This window comes from Magnolia sinica, chromosome 7 (genome assembly GCF_029962835.1).
Source record: "Magnolia sinica isolate HGM2019 chromosome 7, MsV1, whole genome shotgun sequence".
Taxonomy (NCBI): domain Eukaryota; kingdom Viridiplantae; phylum Streptophyta; class Magnoliopsida; order Magnoliales; family Magnoliaceae; genus Magnolia; species Magnolia sinica.
The window spans coordinates 30,649,766-30,672,928 of record NC_080579.1 but is presented as its reverse complement, the minus strand read 5'-3'; the positions used below and the strand labels follow the sequence as shown (position 1 = coordinate 30,672,928).

The 23,163-nt window shown below is 42.9% G+C and overlaps 1 non-coding gene across 1 annotated transcript; it reads right to left on the bottom strand.

The window, feature by feature from the left end:
- Window positions 1-22,022: 22,022 nt before the first annotated feature.
- LOC131252263 (small nucleolar RNA R71) lies at window positions 22,023-22,129 on the bottom strand. The gene has a single exon (XR_009174297.1). It is a non-coding gene; the product is annotated as a small nucleolar RNA R71 (small nucleolar RNA).
- Between the last annotated feature and the right edge of the window lie 1,034 nt (window positions 22,130-23,163).

Sequence of the window (23,163 nt, the reverse complement as noted above, 5' to 3'; positions counted from 1 at the left end):
CTAGACACGTATGCCCATGGGCTCGAGGTCTCGGCTTGAATTGCCGAACTAACCATTCCTCGGCAAGAGGCCACATGCAGATTCGCCTCCCAGGCTAATGGCTCCACCAACCCAGCAAAGGCGATCAGATCTTTGGTACATCTATTGTAAGAAGATGGGCCATAACGAGCCCTTTTCCTTTACTAAGATGAGGGATAATGGTTTTACGCCGCCTTAAAAGATCGACCGTCAGTCACCATAATTTATATCAGCACCACCTCTACGATTAGCACTGACAACACAACCTTTTTACTGACCACTCGTACCTCGAAATAGGCTACCTTAACGACCTATGGCAGCACAACCCAATCATTCACAACAAGCACTTGTACATGCCCTTGCAGCTGAAGCATCTTAGTCAGCATCTGCAATACTTTTAGCCTTTGAAGTCACTGCCCACATTCAAGGTACACCTGTATTTCTATTGGTGGACACTAGGTCCATTATTTTTATGATATCATACTCTACAGTCAAACATTTGGGGTTGAATACTACCCCTATGGTTGGGGTGAGAGTTATCGCAGTAGCAGGAACTTTTACTGATGCCACTAAGCTGTGTAAGAGTTGCTTAGTAGATTTAGGAAGTAGGGTGGTGTGCATTGACCTGATTATCATCATGATATATTATTATGACGTCATCCTCGGCATGGATTGGGGCACTGAAATAAAGGCAAAGATCGATTTATGAAACCAAACCAGTGACAACACATGGGCCTGAGAGCACAGCCTTCACTTTCCCAGTCCAGGTCAGTTGCCCTTTCCACGTCCGTTGTTACACTTCCTTATTGAAAAATGTTGGGGGCCTGACACTTGGGAACACAACAGTAGTCCAAGACTTCACGGATGTGTTTAGAAAGATCCCTAGGCTACCTCCTAAGCACAAGATCCATTTTGCCATTGACCTAGTGCCGAGTGCGACACTTATCTCTTTACCGACGTATCGCATGCCTCCATGTGAGATGGAGGAGTTGAGGACATAGATTGATGATCTGTTGAATTCAGGTTTCACATGACCGAGCGTGTCTCCTTGGGAAGCACCTGCGTTGTTTTTAAAGAAGAAGGACGGATTGCTGCGATTGTCTATTGATTATCGCAAACTGAATCACATCACCGTCAAGAACAAGTATCCTCTTCCCAGGATAGATGACCTGTTTGATCAGTTAAAGACAACACAATATTTCTTTAAAATTGACCTATGGTCCGGATACCATTAGTTGTGTGTCAAAAATGAAGACGTGTAGGAAACAGCATTCAGAAGCAGTTTTGGGCACTATGAGTTTCTCGTGATGCCGTTCGGACTTACAAATGCACCAGCTGTGTTCATGAACCTCATGAACTGGGTGTTTCGGCCATATCTATACCGATTCATCATCGTGTTTATAGATGACATCTTGATATACTTTGTGAGTTGGAAGGATCATGAAGAACACCTGCGAGCAGTCTTTGATACTCTTAGAAGAATCAATTCTTTGCACAATATTGGAAATGCGACTTCTAGAAAGAGGAAGTCAAGTTTCTGAGACACGTGGTGTCTAAGGAAGGAATTGCCATGGACCTTGCCAAGGTGGCCGCGGTACAAGACTGGGAGAAGCCCGACTCAGTTACAGAAGTGGAGTTTCCTCGGACTTGTTGGCTATTATCGCTGATTCATTAAGTATTTTTCTAAGATAGCCTGATCGTTGTCGCAACTCACTTGAAAATATGTTAAGTTTGCTTGGAACGAGAAGTAGAAGTAGCCTTTCAGGAATTAAAGGACAAGTTAACATCCGCACCCATGCTAGTATTGCTATAGTAAGGGGTCAGATATATTATATACACCGATGCATCTCGTATTGGTATGGGTTGTGTACTTAAGCAAAAGGATAGAGTGATTGCCTATGCATTGCGACAGTTGAGGAAACATGAAGAAAACTACCCTATGCACAACCTGAAATTAGCAGTAGTCATCTTCGCATTAAAGCTCTAGAGACATTACCTCTATGGAGAGGAGTTCGAGCTCTTTTGCGACCACAAGAGCCTCAAATACATTTTTACGTAGAGGGACCTAAACATGAGGCAAAGACAATGGATGGAGACTTTGAAAGACTTCAAGTTTGAGGTCTCCTACCACCTTAGCAAGGCCAACCTTGTGGCTGATGTGTTAAGCCGGAAGAAGACAATAGAATTTGTAGCTCCATTGATGATAGAAGAGTGGAATATGGTAGAGTTTGTATAAGACTTCGAATAAAAGCTTATAATAGAGGAGCCTTTCGAGAGCGTCGCGTTCATTTACGTACAGCCACTTATTAATGACCGAATCATTGTGGCTCAGAAAGAAGATGAACTGTTAGTGAAAATGAGAGAGCGAGCAAGTGACAGTGAAGAATCCGAATGAAGAGTTGACTCGGACGGAGGTTTACGATATCGTGGCCGCCTATGCATCCTGAATCTCCATGACTTAAGAAGGGAAGTCCTAGAAGCCGCTCACAATTCAAAGATGGCGATACATCCTGGCAGTACAAAAATATATCGAGACATGAAGTGTTCGTACTAATGGGACAACATGAAGGCCCACATAGCAGATTATGTATCCCGTCGTCTCACATGCCAGCAGGTCAAGGCCAAACATCGTCGACCCCCTTGTTTACTTCAGCCCATGCACATAGCTGAGTGGAAGTGGGATTTCATATCTATGAATTTCATTTTTAGGTTATCGAAGACGAGAAAGGGGCATGACTCCATTTGGGTGATTATGGACCGGTTGAAAAAATTAGCTTATTTCCTCCCGATTAGAATTTCAAACTATGCAGATGATTTAACCAAGCTGTACATCAAGGAGATTGTATGGCTGTGTGGAGTTCCTATGGAGATTGTGTCGGATCGAGACACGCGATTCACATCTGTTTTTTGGACTCAAATCTAAGAAGCAATGTGAGTGAAATTGAAGTTCAGCACTGCATTCCACCCATAGACAGATGGGAAGACGAAACGGGTAAATCAGATATTAGAAGATATGCTGCGAGCATGTGTGCTTAATTTCAAGGACAGTTGAGATGACTGTCTTCCCTATGCCGATTTCGCTTATAACAAGAGCTTCCAAGCGAGCATTAGCATGGCTCCCTATGAAGCATTGTATGGGTGCCCATATCAAGCTCCACATTGTTGGGCAGAAGTAGATGAAAAGAGTTTGATTGGCCCAGACTTAGTATAGGCAACCTTAGAGAAGATCAACATTATTAGGCATCAACTTCTTGTAGCCTATTGTAGACAGAAGAGTTACACCGATACCAGACGACAATAGTTGGAATTTGAAGTTGGGGACCATGTATTCCTTAAGTTTTTCCTAATGAAGGGAGTCCTTTAATTTGGTAAGAAAGGGAAACTCACGCTAAGTGGGTGTAGTTGCATTGGCCCATTCCAGATTCTAGACCGAGTGGGTGTAGTTGCATACCACCTTGCTTTGTCCACACCACTCGCAGGCGTGCACAACATGTTTCACGTATTGATGCTGAAGAAATACGTTCTTGATCCTACTCACATTATCAAATGAGAGCAAGTACAACTAAGTGAAGATGTTACATATGTATTGCGACCAACACGTATTCTAGATAGGAAGGAACAAATGCTACGTAGCAAAGTAATCCCACTTGTGAAAGTACTGTGGACGCACCACACTGAGGAAGAGGCTACTTAGGAAACAGAAGCCGAAGTCCGTAAGAACTACCCTCAGATCTTCGAGGAGTACAAAAATGTATTAATTTCGGGGACAAAATTTTTCTTTAAGTGGGGTAGATTGTAACGTCTCGAAAAAATCCATACAAAGGCCCGAGTACCACCTCAGGTAGAAATACCTAAGGACCATATTCTGTAGAAATTAGGTGAAGATTAATTAAGTACTAAACCAAATTAATCAGTGGATTTAGCTTGAACCACCATTTACATAAATGGCAAGACCTAAAACCATTTATATCACTGACTCAACACTTTATAAAGACCTAGGAGAAACCCCAAGATCTTGTTGCTCTCGGGAGCACATTGAAACTTCGTATCGGACCTGGACTGCACGTTGAATGTTCGATGACTGTGAAACTATAGGGTTATATCTGCCTTACTGGGCTTGAAAACTATCGCCGGAATCGAGCCTAGATGGTGTCCAGAAACGTTCAATTTGAATGTTAAGTGAAGTGTGTGAGAAACACGAATATCCTTAGAAAAGGTATTGAAACTTAAGTGAATTGGGTCATTTGCTCACAAGTGAAATTGAGGATTTTGGACTGTCAGTTTCTGACCAAACTTCACCCATGGATCAGGGAAATTTCCCTGCACATATCTATATACTTGTGGCCCTGATCGAGTAACTACGACCGTTGATCTGACATGGGCCCTCCATGGTCGATCGGCCTATCCAATCACGTTGAAATCACATCCTGGCCTAGATCCATTGTCAAGGAACTTACCCTACACTGTAAGTGAGTAGTGGACCTCCAAATGAGCCCCGTCTGCCCGAAACAGATGCCCTTTGGATGTAAATCAGGTATACCATGGCCTTGGGGCCATTTGCATCAGTTCTGGGCCTATATAAAGCCCTTAAACCACCCCATTTCCATTTCATACGAATTTTGCTAACCCTAGGAGAGTGAAGAGAGAAAAAAAGAGAAAAGAGTGAGGAGGAAAGATAGAGTTCAGGAGATCGTTGCTGGGATTCTCTCCCACTACTCCTTGTGCTGTATCACTTCCCCACCATCGCTATACGAACCGTTCCAACTATGATTTGGGTAAGAAATCCAAACCCTAACGCCATAGTTAAGATTTAGAATAGTCGTTTGTCAACCTAGCTAATGGATTTTGTGATTTAGGTACCCGTTATTCCATTTTCGGGAATGTAGGATTTGAACCGCGTTTGAATCAAGTATTCTAATGAAAGGTGCGGACTATAAACGTTTAGGTTATGGTTTTCAATGCTTTCAATGTCAGCAATGATTTATGTCTGACTTGATTGCTGCCATACGATTTTAGTTACGCCGTTTTCGATGCAATATACATGTGTGAACTATGTTGAATAAAATATAAATATCAGGTGTTTGTTGAAATGTTTGAATGAACATGGAAATATGATTTGTGTTTGCTATGTCTACTGATCTAGGATTCATTGTCATTATATGCATGCTGACCTCTTTATATGAGGGTTTGCTAAAACACATGGTGTAACTAATCTAGTCTATGTATTTGGTGAAGTGTAACTTAAGTGTTTGATAAAATGCCTGAATGAGAAAATGTTGATGATTTGTATTTATTAAGTATACTAAGATAGGATTCTCTATTTCCTTAATCATATGTATAGTTTCCTTCATGTAATCATATTTGTTGCTACGTAATTTATGGATGAAATGCAAATATTTGGTAACATGTTCAATGTGTTCGATGAAATGCTTAAATGAAAAATTGATTGAAATTGTCCGCCAAATGTTGATATGATTAACACATGTATTTACATGCTACGTTTGAGTAAGATTGGGACTACAACATAGTCCAGGCAATCGATAACAGTTCCCATTTGAGTGGCTGAATTAGTCTCACCACATTTAATACATTCGATGAATCTGGGTTGTTTGACAATTGTCGACAGTGTTTAGGCCACGTGGAGTGCTTATACGCTCCATGTCGATTAATTTAGCGTGCGATCGTACCATTCTAACTTATCTAATAAGTCGATTGGCCTATTGTATGTTTACCATATATGGACACTATTGCTTGAATCTAATGTACCACTTACCAATGTAAAGAACCGTTTCAACCATAGTACCACGATCCACTAAGACTCATGAGCCGGGCATGGTGGTATGGGACACCGTGGTCGGGCTATCGGCCTACGTTGGGGTGACGAGCCTCCCCGTAGTGACCAGTGAGCAACCCAAAACTCATGAGCCGAATATGGTAGTATGAGACACTGTATTCGACTTGTCGGCCTACGCTGAGGTGACGAGCCTCCCCATAGTGACATTGAGTATAAAATCTTGAATTTGCCTATCCACTGCTTTTCATTAGGGGTGATACCCTATAACTTGCCTATCGTATGTGATTATCTAGGATTGACAACCCTAAATAGATGTTTCGGTTGGGTAAATGATATAAAGGGAGGTACCTTAGCTTCCCAAATCTGCTGTGTGAATAAGCCTAATTAAGTACTAGGCTAACATGACCATGCACCGCATTGCATGTTCTTTGGTGAGGAAGTTGCGCCTTTAGGGAGTTTGTCATGCACGAACTTGGTTGTTGGAGTCGTTTTTGAGGGAGCTTTGTGAGAGGGCATGCATCATTACTGCACACCATCCCTGTATTAACAAGAGTAGCTAGGAAGTGATTGCTGTATTATTTTATCATTACTGCTTGGTTGAATTGATTACATGTTAACCTTTGCCTTATAGTACCACTGAGTTAATCACTCACTCTTACCCTGGGACGGTATTTTGAAACACTAACCAGACTCTATTGTATATGCAGGTAATGACAGAGTCTATACAACTGAGTTGGACTTCATAGATGAGGAGGAGGAATTCTCCTATGTTCAGCTATCAGGCGGGTCTGCGTAGATCTTGTAATAACTCGACGGGATTACAGGGTTACATGGATTAGTTAGACATTTACATTTTGATATTTTGTATATTTTGAAACTAACCTCGTATATATTAAACCCTATTATATTATCATACTCTGGAGTTTGTGAAACCCCTTTCATATTTAAATATATATACTTCAGTCTTCCGCTTGCTCAATTTAACTATATCTGGAGTATGATATGTTGTTTTAGTATAATCCCACTCATATCTAATGCATTGATATGAACAACATTTAAACATCATTATCTATGTTACATAAGTGATGCATTGAATCTTTGGAGTTAAGCTTTGCTCGACCATCGAAATCCAGTGCATTATAGACCATAAGGTCACAAAGACCTGGATTAAGCGGAAAAATAAATTTCATATTGATCCAAACTTCCATGACACCAAAAAAGGTTTCAATGGTGGATGTTCACTCTACACTATTTTCTGCGGTGTGGTCCACCTGATCATCAGATCTACTTCATTTTTCTATCCCATGCCTTAAGATGAGCTTGCCAACTACATGGACAATTTGGATGGAATACATCCATCATGGTGGGGCTGCTGGCCGTCCACCAGATGGACAACCTTGATACAACACATGCCATAGTGGGGCCCAAAGAATTTGCTGACGTCAATACCCCAGCTAGTGTGAGGTACACTAGTCAATCCATCTAGTAGGTGGGTCACACATGGGGCCCACCACTAACCGCACATACAGATATATGTGTGTGTACGCACACACACACATATATATCACATATGTATAATACAATATTATATTATATCTTATTATATATATTTTTTAAAATGTCCAGTGTCCAGACCACGTGCAGGGTGGACGGTGATAAAACACAAACATCAAGGTGGGCCCCACCCCCTCACACGTGCAGGGTGGGTCCCACGTATGTCATAAAAAATGGTTTCTTCAAATGGTTGGACGGTATGGATTTATCACATCCTCGAGTGCGTCCCACAGGACTGTCTAGGTACAGACATCCTGGATATATTACATGTTAGGTGAGCCCCACCCTCACACATATTGCACGTGTGGGATGGGCCCCACACGAGCTAATGGATGGATGGTTGGGATATAAAACATACATCATGTGGGACCCCAGAACTTGCTGATGTTATGCCGCAACTAGAGCTATTGTGTGGGGTCCCCAAATGGATGGTTTGGTTGAAATGATGGATCGCAAAGGATGAAACATATACGTCATGTCAGGCTCCCACTTGTCTAGTTCATGGACGGTGTAGACATGTTGACGCCATAGCAATGGGACCCACAGAGCTTAGTGGTGTCAATACACCACCTATATAACTGGTGTGAGGTACCCAGCCAATCCATTTTCAAGGTGGGATCCATCTCGTGGATGGCATGCATCAAGTGGGCCATACAATCATCATCATCAATAAGAACAAAAGAAAGAGAGAGAGAGAGAGAGTGGTGTAGTGGAGGGACCCCGCCACTATGGGCCCGTCATTTAATTACAACACATAGATCAAATTGGGTCCCACCACAAGTGGGTCATTAAATTGAAAATCAACGATGGATCACCCACCTATTGGCCTCCTTCTTTAGCTCATTGGACTCCTAGGATCCTTAACTTACTCTTTGATGGTGGATGATGAAGATTGGATGGCTAAGATGGGAGATTGGGGTAGGGAAGTGGGCCACACTTGGTTTGGCTTGGGAAGCTTGGATGTTAGATGCTCTCCTTGGGAGCTTAAGAGTGAAGAGAGAAATGAGAGGAAGAGAGAAGTGATGGGATGAAAAGAGATGGAGTGATGAGTGATGAGTGATGTAAGGAGAGAGGAATGGGTGTGAGTGACATGAGAGTTGACTTAGGGAAAGAGGGGATGGGTTGCTTGTACTTGTGATAGGGTGTGTACTTAACTTGACTTGATTGATTGATTGATGGGATAGGTTGTAGAAATTTCTCTCAGAATTTGCATGTACGACTTTTTCCTCAAAATGAAAGCGGGTCCATATCTTCTGGCCTGGGTATCGCATCGGCACGCGAGACACGACGTTGGAACTGTGACGATGTTGCAGTCGCTAGGATATAAGTTTCGAGTCACGCTGATATAGATCTTCGGGATGCAACTTAGGGTCATGAGCAAAGGTCAATTACAGGTCACAGATCGACGTAATTCGATTGAGAGGACCGTGGAAGCCTATGGAACAATACGGTCTAGGATACGAGCCTTATAGCTCTCCCGTTCTAATAAAAAAATTCATCCTCAAAATTTAAACAATCATCGCAACTAGACATAACTCATAAATGAAGAAGAAACATAACATCGTCATATAAAATTGAAGACAACATATAAGATACAATATATAATCAATCATCAAAGAGATGGGGATAGCGCTCTCGAATCTCGGCCTCGTGCTCCCAAGATACTCCATTAATAGAATGGTGACCTAACTAAACCTTCACCAAGGGAATGACCTTGGTCCAGAGAACCTACTCCTTCCGATCAAGGATATGAACTAGCTCCTCAATGTAAGAAGCGTCCCCACGAACCTCCAGCGGTTACCAATCGATAATAGGAACGATGTCTAACCCACACTTCCTCAGCATAGAGACATGAAAAATATTGTGGACACCAGACAACTGAGATGACAAGTCAAGCCGATAGATTACAACGCCAACGCACCCAGTGATCTCAAAAGGTCTTATAAATCTCGGGACAAGCTTGCCCTTCGCTCCAAATTGAACCACGCCCTTCATGGGCGAGACCTTGAGATATACCCTGTCCCCAGCAACGAACTCCAAGGGACGATGCCGACAATCAGTAAAACTCTTCTGCCAGCTTTAAGCTGTGTACATCCTTTGCCTGATGATATCGATATCCTCTAACGTCTACTACACAAGCTCGGGATCTAGGAGACGCCGCTCTCTGACCTCAGTCCAAAAACACTGAGATCTGCATGGTCTGTCATATAATGCCTCAAAAGGAGCTATACCAATGGTTGGTTGATAATTGTTGTTATAAGCAAACTTAGCCAATCATAGATGCTCATCTTAGCTACCCCTGAAGTCAATCATGCATACCCGAAGCATATCCTCAAAGATCTGGTTGACCCTCTTGGTCTGGCCATCAGTCTGTGGATGACTATAAAACAGACCCCATCGCTCTCTAAAAGCTCCTCCAAAACTGAGACGTGAACCTTGGGTCTCGGTAAGAAACGATCAAGTTTGGAATGCCATGCAGTCTTATAATCTTCTCGATGTATAACTTCGCAAGATGGTCCAAAGACCGGACAGCACGAATCATAAGAAAATGTGCTGACTTCATCAGGTGATCTACAATAACCTAGATGGCATCATAACTATGCTGAGTCCTCGGTAAACCCATGATGAAATCTGTTGACACGTGCTCTCATTTCCATGTTGGGATGCTCAATGGCTGCAATTGACCAGGGGGTCTCTGATGATCGGCCTTGACACGTTGGCATGTGTCACACTCGACCACAAAACTGGCGATTTGATGCTTCATCCTTGCCCAAAAATACTGTCGTCTCATATCACGGTACATCTTTGTCAAGCAAGGGTGGATAGAAAATTGCGATTGATGTGCCTCGGTCATAAGATCTCTGCACAATTTAGGAATATCTGGGACATATAATTAGCCTCTGAAGCGAAGTCCACCATCTGAACCAATCTACCAATCTGACTAACTCTCAGATGCCGCCTCAGCCCTATAACTTTGCAACGACTCATCAACCTGCTAAGCCTCGATCACCCTTGCGACAAGAGAGGGTTGAATCGATAGGCTCGAAACTGCACAATAGAAGACTACAAACTGAACTCAAAATCATATGTTGCTACATCCTCAAGCATCCGCCACTCCTGAATCATCATATGCACCACCAGGCCTCATGGCTGATGGCTAAGGGCATCCGCCACCACGTTTGCCTCCCTGGGTGGTACTTAAGATTAAAATCATAATCCTTCATGAGCTCTATCCAATGCCTCTGCCTCATGTTCAGCTTGGACTAAGAGAATAGGTACTTCAAGCTCTTGTGGTCGGATAAGAGCTCGAACCTAACCCCATAGAGATAGTGCTTCCACACCTTCAGTGCGAAGATGACTGCTACCAGCTCTAAATCATGCGTGGGGTAGTTTAGCTCATGGACCTTGAGCTAGCGAGACGCATAAGCCATTGGTCTCCTGTGCTACATCAGGACAACACCCAAGCCAATATGTGAAGCATCGGTAAATACAACAAATCCATCACTCCAGAGGGAAGAGTGAGGACAGGAGCGGATATGAGGCAGTCCTTCAACTCCATAAATACTCACTCACAGGCATCACTCCAAACAAACTCTGTGCCCTTCCGAGTTAGCCTAGTTAACGAGGCTGTAATACGAGAGAAGCCCTCAATGAAACCCCTATAGTAGCCCGCCAAACCAAGGAAATTATGGATCTTGGACGCACTTGTGGGTTAGTCCCACTGATGCACTGCCTCAACCTTCGAGGGGTCCACTGTGACACCCTCCCTCATCACCACGTGACTAAGGAACTTCACCTCCTCTTGTCAAAACTTACACCTCTCCAACTTCACATACAACTGGTGGGCACGGAGGGTTTACAATGTAATCTCTAGATACTGCTCGTACTCCTCACGGGTCCTCGAATATATCAGAATTCCATCGATGAAGACCATAATAAGCTGATCGAGATACGGATAGAAGACCTCGTTCATCAATTGCATGAATACTACGGGTGCATTGGTCAGTCCGAAGGACATAACTTGAAACTCAAAGTGACCATAGCGCGTCCTGAAAGCTGTCTTCGCTATGTCCTCCTCTTGGACCTGAATCTAATGATAACCGGAACGCAAGTCAATCTTCGAAAAGAACTGTGCACCCTGCAGCTGATCAAATAAGTCATTAATCCTCGAGATCTGATACTTATTTTTAATAGTGACTCGGTTGAGCTTGTGGTAATCCATGAAAAGCCTTAACGAGCCATCCTTCTTCTTGACAAAGAGTACCGGTGCTCTCTAAGGTGAACTGCTCAGATGAATGAATTCCAACTCACGCAACTCATCCAACTGTCACTCCGTCTCTCGCAACTCCATCGGTGCTATACGATACAAGGCCTTCTAGATAGGCATGGTACCAGACACAAGATCAATCTGAAACTCAATATGCCGGTGCGGCAGCAACCCCAAAATCTCCTAGAACACGTCGGGGAAATTGCAAACAACCAGTAACTAGTTGATACACAAGGCAATGGGCTCCTCAACTGTGCAGGACATAAGACAAGATAACGACTCTCCTTAGGGCTCGACAACGAACTGGAACTGAGGTAAGCCAAGTATACAAAACGTGATTGTCCTCATGGAGCAGTTCAACATGGCATGGTACTCGACAAGGCAATCCATACTTAAGATGACATCGAAATCTGACATCGACAGCATAAACAAGTCGGCAGGCAAGAAAATCTCCCCCACCAACATAGGGCAAGATAAATAGAAACGGCCTATCACTGTAGTCTTCCCCAAGGTTGTCAAAATGGTCAACCCCTCACTAGCAGACTCTATTGGTAATCCAGAAGATCAGCAAAAATCCTCAGACATGAATGAGTGTGAATCACTGGAATTAAACAAAACTTAAGCGATGCATTTAGAGACTGGAAGTATACCCTCAATAACTCATACGGAGGACTGTGGGTCCTACTGAGCTGCATAGAACCTAGCCTGAGCTGTTACGCCCCAAACTCGAGAGCTGGGCTTACAAAAATCCCAATTGCCAAATCCAGTGCTGACAGCCTGCGTAGTACCCCATTCTTGGCTCCTAGCACTCATACACCAGATTTCGATCCTGGGATCCTACAAGGAGGATTTTTTTAACATGAATTTATTTTATAAGAAGCATAACCATAAGTATACCCAAATCATAAGAACAACATCATCACCACATATCCACTAATATAATTATTTGAGTACAATAATAAAAGGAAATACATGCATATAATAAAATCTCCAGAAGCTCTACCGCATGCTCCTACCCTAGCTCAACTATGTCCTATCATCACCTGCACGCATCTATCGTGCATAAGCTTATAGAAAGCTTAAAGGGTGGTGTAAGTGTGTGCACAAGATAAGTGTCAAGTATTCAATACAATGCCTTAATCATACAATATCGGGATTACTGGCATGAATCATACAATATCAGAGTGAGCGAAAATCCTACAACTCCATAAAAATATCATCACCTTCATCCAGGATATACGATGAAAAAATATAGCAAGTTACTATCATATACTAAGAAAGTAATGTAAATCAACTATGCAACGCGGAAACATAATGAACCAAATATCAGATACCGAGGATGCAATACAATATACAATTCGAAAGAGCTACGAATACCATCAGCCTTATTTAGGTCATATAAATATAGAAATATAGTAACCCAAAATGCCATATGCCGCGGATGTAATATAATATGCGGTGCGAATGGAATGACCATGCTGGAGTGTGAAGCCGGGATGATAGTACGTAGTATCGCAAGCTATGGGGTCCATCACAAGGGACTTCTATCCAAACCAGTCCCATACCTAAATTTGGATAGTTAGACTCAATGTGGTAGACTCTTGATCTTAGGTTAGTTGCGCGCCCCCACCGAAATCCTGACCATTGTGAAGGCACCCGTAATAAATAATTGCACACCACTAACCCGAGTGGATAGTGAATGAATGAATGAATGAGTATGCAACTCCTACTCGATAAGTCCACATATCAGTACAGTTTCTCTCTGGGATCATCATCGGGGTCTATTGCACTTTACGCCAGCTTGCTGCCCTCATCCGAGCGCACAACTGGGTAAGTGAAAGAGACTTCACTATCCGCTTGCCAATATCGGGCCCGGCTCGTCGATAGCAGACCCATTCTTCAAGTTGGTCAAACTCAACCTAGATATTGCCCCCCACTTAGGCGGGTAAGGTCACACCACTGCCCAACCGACCACATCACAGTGGGAGACGCGGTCTACTGGTATACGACCCTCATGCGCTCATATATATTCATTCAGTCTCGGCGTTGGGACGTCCTCTGGTATCAAGAGGGTTTAGGAATTTTCACTCAGGGCCATCTATGACAGCCCGATGCTCGAACCAAACATTTTCGGTATCCCATCTGGCCATCCATGATATGCATGTGGAGGCTATGGCCCTGATGTCGCTAGTGCGCAAATGCAAGATGCATGAGTCATACAATCCAATCATTAATCAATCCTGCGCATACCGTGGGCTCATGTGAGATAACCTCCACCTATCAGGGAGTCTCATAACAACCTGCCCAATGATATATGTAATGGCAACTACATCTCATAACAAACATACAGATGATGCGTATGGTCTTGTATCATGATGTTATGCTGTCACATACTCATAATCGGTATCAATAATTGTCATCGACAATCGGTCTCGATAATGTGAACATTTAACCAACATTGGCCCCAAGGAATGGCCCACATAGAGCCTAACATATAGCAGACCCATGGCCTCACGCAAGGGCCTAATATATAACACCATGGGTCTCACTCAAGAGCTTAATACACATCACGATGGGCTCCATTGCCTGACCCTCAAGGCATCACAATGGGCCTCATCACATTGGGCCTTAAACATGGGCTTAATACACATCACATGGGCCTCAAATATGGGCCGCATATACATCACATTGGGCCTTAACAATTGGCCTCGATATCTGGCCTCGACAATCGGAATCGGCAATCGGTCACGATAATTAGCGTCGATCATTAATTGGTAATCGGGCACGATAGTCGGAATTGATCGATATTCGGCCTCGATAATCGGAATAGGCAATCGGCTACAATAATTAAAAATCATTTATAATCAGCATTGATGATGGGAATCCGCAATCAGCTGCAACAATCGGAGTCGATTAATAATCGGAATCGATGATCAGCATCGACAATAGGCACCTGACAATCAGCCACGATGATCGGCACCAATAATTAGCATATAAAAAAGACGAGATCCATAGATGAACAGTCGATCAACCATAATATAAAGATCGGCTCTCGGCCGTGGTTATATCAAATTTGATAGCACGAAACCATCCGTCTATGGTGAACGAGGCTTACTTATCTGGGTTAACCCACAAGAGAATTATGAGAATGGGTCTAACAAGGCCTAAGGGAAGGTCACAATGTGAACATCCAACCATCATTGCCCATCAATGTGGACATCTAACCAACATTACTCCCAAGGAGTGACCCACATAGGGCCGAACATATAGTGGGCCTACGGCCGCACACAAGGGCCTACTATATATAGCAATGGGCCTCATATAAGGGCTATATACACAACAGGTGGGCCCTGCATGTGGGCCCTAGATAATCGCATGGGCCACAACCCATAGGCCTAATGCACATCATAACGGGCCTCATTAAATGGGCTACAAAAACATCACAATGGCCACACCATATGGGCCAAAAATACATCTCATTGGGCCTTACCAAATGGGCCGGAGATACATCACAATGGGCCACGACCCATAGGCCTCAGATTCAAGCAGGTGGGCCCCATCATATGGGCCTCACATATCACAATGGACTGCATCACATGGGCCTTATATACATCACAATGGGCCTCACATAAGGGCCTCATGAATCAGCCCATAACCCTCACAATAGTTAGAACGTAATTTGGGCAGTATTTATAATATTCCACACATCATGTTGGGCCTCAAATAACGGCCTAAAGCCTAAATACATCAAGATGGGCTATGTGAGTGGCAGCCCATGGCCAAAGAAAACATCCCATTCATACATTGTGTTGGGCCTTATGGGCAACCCATATGCCCCAATTAAATAGCCAAGGTATATCCAACATCCACCAATGTTGGTCTTATAAATCAGCCCAAAGACTAGGCAAGTTGGATGGACAGCAAAGATTTAATCACATATATCATATTGGGCCCTCATGGGGCAGCCCATGGTCCATAAAAAGGGATGGGCAGCATGTATATAGCACATACAACAAGGTGGGCCTCATCAGGCATCCCCAAGGTGGGACGCCCAGCCCAACTGTTTCCCCTAGTGGGCGTCCACTTAAAATTTAGATCTGATTCATTTAGTCTAGGCCCGCCTCGTAAAGTGGAGCCCAAGATCTGGAGAAAGACATGGGGACCCACACATCACCAATGGGCCCCACACATATATACATCATGAATATGCAACAAATACAACAAGGTGGGCCAACTTTAGATGGTCAACCCAGTTGCCGCTGGCCTAGTATGGTCATCCAAACAAATGGGCAACTAGGGTGAAACACAAGGATAAGATGGGCTTCAAACAAACATTACAGTGGGCCCAAAAAATGTTAAATGATCGACATCAGTCCCAACTATTTCTTACGGTGTGGATCAACTGAGACTTGGATCTACCTCACTTCCAGGCCCACAGTCTACGAAGATATGGGATTGGATGAACGGTGTGGATTTCAACACACATCATGATGGGACCCTGCAGTGGTCCCCACAGCGTTAGAGAACATGTTGGATAGCACGGTGTACTCCACTTGAGATTTGAATCTGCCTCATTCCCAAGCCCATGGCCTGGGAAGTTTGGATGGATGGTGTGGATACAATACATCAAGGTGGGTCCCATAGCTCTTGTGTAAGGCCCGTATCTAGTTTGTACTATTCTGTCAACTCCTGTGATCCTTCCCGATGAATTTCGGCAACCCATGACCTATGATCGACACTAAGTTGTATCCCTTAGATCTGAGCTAACTCAATCTGAGACTTATATCATTACGACAGCACCATTGCCACAGTTCTTATACCGCAATTACGCGCCGAGGCGATACCCGGGCCAGGAGATGTGGGCCCTCAATTAGTTCAAGAAAATATCGCGCATTTGCAATCCCAAGAGAATCTTTACAACATGTCAAATCAATCCCATCAATCACTCCCATCAATCATCTCTCATGTCAAGTACAAAACCCCATCCCCAAGTAACCCTAAAGTCAAAGTAACCCATCCCTCACATGTTAAAGTACACCTCACCCATCACTCACCTTTTCACCCATCACACACATCCCTCTCTCTTACAACCTCTCTCTCTCCCATTCTCCCAAGCAAGAGAGGTGCACGTCCAAGCTCTCCCAAGTGAGAAAAGTGAGTTGTGTGTGGTCCACTTCCTCTCCCAAAATCCTTCATCCTAACCCATCATCTCTCATCATCTTCCATCAAAGAGGGACACAAGGAGATCGGCGTTCCATCGGACCAAGAAGATTAAACAGTGGGTGCTTCATATACCTAGATTTAATGTTTTGATGATGGGCCAAGTGAGGCCTACCGATTGATGGTATGGATCTCACTTTGGACCTTAGGTGTGGCCGATGTCCCACCTTGATCCTCATGATCATTCCATGATGGGGCCATTTTTCATGGACCCCATCATGATGTTTATTTTCCTCATATGAATAGGGTCATCTAGACCTTGCATTTTGGTGGAGAAAGGATCTCCACCGTTGATTTTGATCGATAGGCCCACATGTAATGGGACCCACTTGATATATGTTTTGATGTATGAAAGGGAGGGCCCATAGTGTCAGGGTCCCTCCATCACTCGGTCTTTCTCACTCTCTCTCTCTCTTTCATATCTTTGGTGTGATGATGTGGCCGTGTGGCCCACCCGGATGGACCCCCACCTTGATGTGTGTCTTATCTACACCATCCAGCCATTTGGTAACCCACCTGTAGCACGTCTGTAGGTGGGGCCCACCTTATATATATGTGTTACCCAAACCGTCCAGCGTCTAGGGACGCTAGATGTGGCTAGATAGTGAAGTGTGAATTAACGGTGAGGTGTACCATCTAGCAACCAAAAACAGATATCAGCTTGATTCCAAACTTAGGATGAGCTGCTCATGTAGGCCCCACCTTGATGTATAAATTAAATCCATGCCGTTCATCTAATTTCCCAGATCATTTTAGGCATTGAGCTGAAATGTGAAGCCAATCCGATTCCTAGGTGGGCCATACCACAAATGCTAAAGGGTTGGGCTACCCATGTCATTTCTTACTTTTTGCATGGGAGGTTTGGAGTGAGTTTTCACTCATGGGACCCATATTGATGTATTTCTTAGATCCACACCATACGTCCATTTTCTGACACATTTTAGCTGTGGAGTCCAAAAATCTACTCGATCCAACCATCAGGTGGACCACACCACAACCGATGGTGGTAGTGGGAGCACCTCTCACGTCAACCATGCAGACGTGGGGTGGGGACGTCCAACCATGGGCCCACCTTAATGTATTTGTTTACTCCATGATGTCCACCACCTTCCCCATGTAGTTTTAGGCTATGAGTCGAAAAATGAGACAAATCTTAGTTCTTAGTGGGCCGCATCGAGGGAAACAAAGTCCCACTGTTGGAATTTTCTAATACCTACTATTACGTGTATAAGTGGTGGACCTATCCATTATTAGATTCCTTTGGTCCATAAAGAGTCGGTTGATATAATAGACGGAATGGATTATCCACTAGTGGGCCCCACATAGTAGAATAAAATAAAAATAAAGGAAGAAAGAGAAGAAGAAGAAAAAAAGTAAGTCCCTGGACTCTATTGTCCACTGACGATGAGGGTGGAAACCTTACTGGGTTGCCACCACACGTGGACCCCACCATGATAAAATTGTTTAATCCACACCATCCACCATCTCCTCCTTATAATTTTAGGCCATGTGCAAAATTTTAAGGCAAATATGAGTCTCGAGTGGGCCGTACTAAGGGTATTGATGCCCATCTGTTAAAACACTCTAGGGCCCTCTTTGGAGTCCCTTGTCATCCAAACCAGTCTTAGTTAGAGTCTATTTGACCTCATTCGAGGTGGCTAAGACGGTGAACGAATTAGATTATCACTTGGGGTGGCCCACACGGTAGGAAACAGTGGCGTTGAACGTCTACCATTGAAACCCTTTTCTGGGTCTAGAAGTTTTGTATCATTATGAAATTTATTTTTCCTCTTCATACAGGTCTGTGTTACCTTATCAACGGATTAGATGGAAAATCAATGTTATGGTGGGCCCCACATGGGACCCACCTGTTATTTGGAAGTGGATTGGTTGGCATACCACACACCAGCAGGCGGCTGGTGTGATTGACGTCAGTAAGTTTTGGTGGACCACACCTTGATGTACGTGGTGTATTTGCACAGGCCAGCAAATCTGGATGGTGGGCCACACATTAATGTATTTATTATATCCACATCGTCCATCCCTAAATGTGGGTTCCACCTTGACGGATGTACTCTAATCCAACCATCTGTCCAGCGTCCAGGTATGGACGCTGGACTCTGTTTATATAATAATTATATTATATATATGCATTGTGTATATATATATAAACGTGGTGGGCCCCATATGGGACCCACGTTGATGTATTTATATAATATATTGTATATAATATTATATTATATACGTGGTGGGTTCATGATGAGGGTCGAATATTGCATATCAGACCCCAGTTATTCCCTGATTTTACATACATGATAATGTTTAATGTCATATTTTAATTGTGTTTTTGTTGCAGGGAGTAATTAGGAGCGTGGACTGAAAAAGAGTACTACAACCATGAAATTAATGCTCCGAAGTCACCAAAGCAAGGGACGGACTCCATAGGACCAAGATTGACTGATTCACATGCCAGGGATCCGAGGAAATCAAGTTGTTCACATTAAAGAGGCCCGAAAATGGTCCAGAATGCAAGATCACATGGTTCAAACCATCCATTCGGCCCAAAACTTCATACATGACTTGGGGGACATAAATTAACTGTACATGTCAAATTTCATCCATTGGATCCCTGCGTAAGTTGCCCAATGGACAAATCAACCTATAAACTAATGATTTTAGGCCCACTTGATAACTAGATATATTTCAATTATGGTCTCAACTGTTTAAATAGGGAGAAAAATGAATGGATGGATTGGATTGCTTATAAACATCACAGAGGACCCCACCTTACATGATGTGTGCACCGTGTACAAGTGCTCTCATATGCACTGCATCTTAAGTCCAGTCAAACCGACCTTTAACCCGTATCCTCTTCAAAAACGGCAACTGCCATTCTCTGTTACTGTGAACGGACAAGTATGTGATCTTTGTGGGTCCACACCATCCATCAAACCAACAATCCGGACCGTCCATTAGAGTCCCTGGGTCCCTCTCATCCAAGCCTAGGTGATAGAATTGAAAAAGACAGTGAAGATTGGTTTTTCAACCGTTCAAAAGCGGAATGGATGGTAAGAAGCGAAATCACGTGCGTCGCATCAACAGATAGTAAAAACTGTCCATGCTGGACCGAAATTTCATCCTGCATCTAATGGACGGCTTGGATTTATTAATATAGCAACAAAGTGGGCCCCACTAACATCACAGCGTGATCAGTGCACAATCCTTGTTTTCACGGTCGGACGCAGACCGGTTCTTGCGGGCTGTTTTGTGATCTCAATGACGACCGGATGCATGATCCAGACCGTTCAAAAGATTCATCAGGAGGCCAATACCATATCTTAGGTGTCTGAATCAAGTGCGGAATGTGCACCATCTCGAAAACTCATTTCAAACGCAAACAGAAACCTTTCGTACGCTGTTGCGGAAGATCTTCCGATGTTGCTGCGAAAACAGCTGTCCAGTTCTCCACCGATTTCTATTTTCATCCACAGCTCTCCACCGCCCCTAGCATCTATATAAGGGCCTGAGACGTCCAAAGCAGGGGGAGCAGCAGAAGGGAGAACGAGATCCAGGGAGAGCTCAGTTTGAAGAGAAAGAGAGAGAGGAAGAAAGAAGAGAGAGAAGGATGTTCTCCTTTTATCAATTTTATTTTTCTTTCTTTTTATTTGAATTCATGGATTGCTAATCTTTTAGCTAGGGCTGAGATGAAGCCCCTAATTTGAATAACTCTTGTTATGTGTTGATTTCATCTGATTTGATTGATTTGTTTCTTTCTCTAGTGTGCTTAAATGAAAACTCCGTGCTTCTCTATTCTATGAGCTTAACCAAAGTCTAGATGTGGATGTTGTTCGGAATCTTATTCTAGGTGCTTGTGTCTAACCATGAACAGGTTTCCTATTGAGAAAGAAATAGGAATCTACATCTCTTCATGCCTGACCATGGATGGAAAGATGTGATCCTTATGCTTTAAGGGATTATACATTCTATGTGCCCAACCAAGGACATAGAGTGTGCTTTATTTATTTACATCAATCTGAATTAGGGTGAATCAACAGGTAAAACAAGGGTTAGGATAATTAGGCATGGATTCGAAAGTCGTAGTCTTCTCCTTGATTTTATTTTTCTTATTGCTCTCGGTTATTTTTCATAGATTTGTGATAGTTTATTTAATAGTTTGTTAAACCCTTTGTTAGATTAGTTAAGAAGAGTCGTAAATTTCGAATTGTGACAACCAGTCCTCGTGGGAATGATCTCGTAATATGTATCATATCTACATTTGATTCGTATACTTGTGAGTTTAAAATCATTTAAATCAGATTGGTTTAAATAAAACATCAAGTTTTTGGTGCCGTTGCCGAGGACTATTTTGGTCCAATTCAAATTAGGATTCTCTCTTATCATAAGTCATAGCCCTAGGATTTTTCTTGCATCATGTTAAGAAACTTAATTTATTTTTGTTTTTATTTTCTACAAGACTTGAGGAAGGAAGCTGAAAAAGGAAAATTTGTCTTCAAAGTGAAGGAGCTCCCAAATTCTTCGAAAATCAAGTTTCTCCTTTTTCGGGTTCTTTCTTTCAATTCTTGTTTACATAGTTTTATCTTGTTTTTAGGAATTCATAATTGTTAGTTCCAGTTTTATTTCTCTTAGGTTGCATCTTAGTTTAGTTTTCTTTCTTACATTGCAACAACATAATTTATGCTAGGGTGTAGATCTCTGAACATAGAACTAGCACCTTTTAATCCTTGAATAGAAAGAACATTTCGTAGAAGATTTAGAAACATTCTATTTGAAATGGCGGACGAGAATGGAATTAAAGCTCTTAGAGATTATTCAGCTCCTGTTCAATTTAATGCACCTTCATACATAGTGTTGCCAGCCATAACGGCGGCACACTTTGAACTTAAACCTGGGGTCATACAATTATTGCCCTCCTTCTATGGTTTAGATAAGGAGGATCCATATCATCATGTGAAAGAATTCTTAGACATTTGCTCTACCTTTAGTTTTCAAAACTTTTTAGATGATTTGATCTGTTTGTGCCTTTTTTCTTTTCCTTTAAAGGATAAGGCGAAAGCATGGTTGAATTCTCTGGAAGTTGGGTCTATCACTACATGGGACCAACTATTTAAGAAGTTCTTAAACAAGTTCTTCCCTGTTCACAAAACTAATGCTCTCCATAGAGAAATTACTAATTTCACACAAAAAGAGGGTGAGCACTTTCATGAATGTTGGGAAAGATGGAAGGACTTGCTTCTTAAGTGTCCACACCATGGTTTTGAGAAGTGGTGACAGGTTCAATACTTCTATGATGGTTTGACACCCCAAAACCGTCGCATGGTTGATGCCACCAGTGGAGGGTCATACATGACTAAAAGTGATGTCGAAGCGTAGAATTTCTTTAAAACCTTGTGTGAAAGCTCCCAGCAATGGGACTATTCAAATAGAGGTGAAAGAAGTCCTCAACCACAGAAGAAAGGTGGTATATATGAGATAGGAGTCACGCCAGATGTTTATGCCAAGATTGATAGCCTGACAAAGAAAGTTGATGCTTTGATGTTGAATAATAGACCTCCACAAACAACTCAAATTGAATCATGCACCCTATGTTCCAGTCCCGCCCATCCTATGCAATCTTGTCCATCTGGTGCAGCATTTTCAGAATATCTCTCTGAACAAGTGCATGTTATGAACACCTTTCGGAGACCTGGGAATGATCCTTACTCAGACACCTACAACCCAGGGTGGGCTAGACATCCAAATTTTTCTTGGGCAAAAGGTCCACAACAAGGAGGGCCATCTGGAAATCCTCCCATGCAACCTTACCCACAAGTTGGTAGTCAACAGCTTCAACAGTTTCTGCAATATCAACAACTTCCTGCACAATCAAGGAAACCATCTCTTGAAGATACACTCAATCTGTTTATGCAGAGTTCTCTTCAATTTTAAAAAGACACCTAACAAACTTTACAAGATAACAAGCAAAGCTTACATGCAAATGCACAATCTATTGCCAAGTTGGAAGTACAGTTGGGTCAACTTGCTGCCACATTGAGTGAGAGAGAGAAAGGCAAGTTTCCTAGCCAACCAATGGCAAATCCAAAAGGACAGTATGAGATTGGCTCTAATTCAAACCAAGAACAATATCATGAGCAAGCCAAATCAATCATTACCATTAGGTCCAGTAAACAGATCGAGAACAAAATAGAGATGCCTTGGGAAGAATCAAATTCCAAATCGGAAGATCAAAATAAAGCGGAGAGAGATACTAATGCATTGAAAGTCCAAAAGCACTTTGACTCTCCAGGTACCA